The following is a 1698-nucleotide window of genomic DNA, read 5'->3' on the forward strand; positions in this document are numbered from 1 at the left end:
GATTCCCTCTTTTGAAATGAATGAATTGCATAACAGTGTTCCGTAAGAACTCTGTGAGCTTCTGAGTCTGTCACTGGAAAAATCTTCGCACGGACTCTGCTCATTGCTTTTGACACCCGCAGTTAGTCATAGGTGACTACTGATGGGTCTTGAGAGGTGCATATCATTAGATTCATTAAGGACAGGGTCCTAGAAGAATAGGATTCATTATTAACAAGGAAATTTATGAACACATTTTAATAACAGCCTTGTTGAAGTGCAATTCACATACCATACACTTTGCCTATTTAAAAGGTAGAATTCAGTCACTTTTAGTCTATTTAGTAAAATTGGGCAACGACTACCACAGTCAACTTTAGAAAGTTTTCATCAAAAAGATAAAGCTTCTGTCAAAAAAAGAAACCCCAGACCCATTTGTATTCTTTATGCTCAGTTAAGGATTTGGAAATCCTTAGTCCTAAGCAAAAAATGTTTAGGGCTGGTGGACCATCCCTCTAGTTCCTAATTTCAGGAAACATCCAGAAAACCCTCGGGGAAAGGGTAGCTCTAGAAAGTCCCCCATTATCTTTCTGTGGTTGGGAGAATCATGACTTTGAGTGCCTTGCTTTTTTAATATTTATTTATTTGGCTGTACCAGGCCTCAGTTGCTGCACAGGGGATCTTCACTTGTGGCATGTGAACTCCTTGTTGGGACATGTGGGCGCTAGTTCCCTGACCAGGGATTGAACCTGGGCCCTCTGCATTGGGAGTGCAGAGTCTTAGCCACTGGGCTACTAGGGAGGTGCACTTGATTGCCTTTCTGATCGTCAGACTCAGTGACAGGCACATCAACAGAAAAAAAAAAAAGGAAAGACTCTATCAACCCCGTCAGGCCATGGCAGTAAGTCAGGTCTGGGTCACAGTTCAAGAGAAACGTGAGCGTTTGCATCCCCAGCTATCTCCAGGACAGACAGGGCAGAGGTGTGACCAGTTTCCTTCCTCATCGCCACGGGGACCTCAGGTCATCCCTAATGAGGTCCTGTATCTCCAAATTCCAGCGTGGACAAAACCAGGCACTCCTTACACAGGAAGCTGGCCGTGCTGGCTGAACCAATTTATATACTTCTATTTAAAAGAAAGAAAGAAAGAAAAAAGCCACCTTTTAGGAGAAGCAGAGGGGCAAAGGAGCATCCAGCTAAGCATGTTACCAAATCTTTAAGAAATAAACAACATTACTAAGGAATGTGTGTCTGATCAAACATTTTTTTCATGCTTCTGAGACAAAGAATTTAGAAAAAAATTACCTATGAGACTCAGGGTTATTTAGTCAGTTACTCATATACCTGCATGTAACTCTGGTGTAATAAAGATCTTGGCTGGAGTGTGGTGTGACCGAGCGAGGTCCATTGAGTAAACATCCATGTGAAGCCCTTTCCACTGCAACCTGAGAGTCAGGCAGCGAAAAGAAGACGTACTCCGCACATCACATCGGCCCCATTAGGAGGGCCCTGTGATCACATTATTATGTGCTTTGTCTTCAGAGACTTCCCGGTCTTTTTCACCCATAAGCAGAAAAAGTCGTCTCCATCTCATTACCAAGCTCTGGGAGCCCGTTCCCTCTGATGTGTCTCCCTCCCTCACTTTGGAGCTCGACTTCCTTGAGATCTCTCATCGTCACCTTTATTATAATGGAGTCTTACAATCCCAGGGCTCGTGACA

General features: G+C 43.8%; 1 non-coding gene across 1 annotated transcript; it reads right to left on the bottom strand.

Annotated features, from left to right (window-relative positions):
* Window positions 1–707: 707 nt before the first annotated feature.
* Window positions 708–780, bottom strand: TRNAG-CCC (transfer RNA glycine (anticodon CCC)). Its single transcript has one exon. It is a non-coding gene; the product is annotated as a tRNA-Gly (tRNA).
* Between the last annotated feature and the right edge of the window lie 918 nt (window positions 781–1698).

This window comes from Muntiacus reevesi, chromosome 4, assembly GCF_963930625.1.
Source record: "Muntiacus reevesi chromosome 4, mMunRee1.1, whole genome shotgun sequence".
In the NCBI taxonomy this organism is placed as follows: Eukaryota; Metazoa; Chordata; class Mammalia; order Artiodactyla; family Cervidae; genus Muntiacus; species Muntiacus reevesi.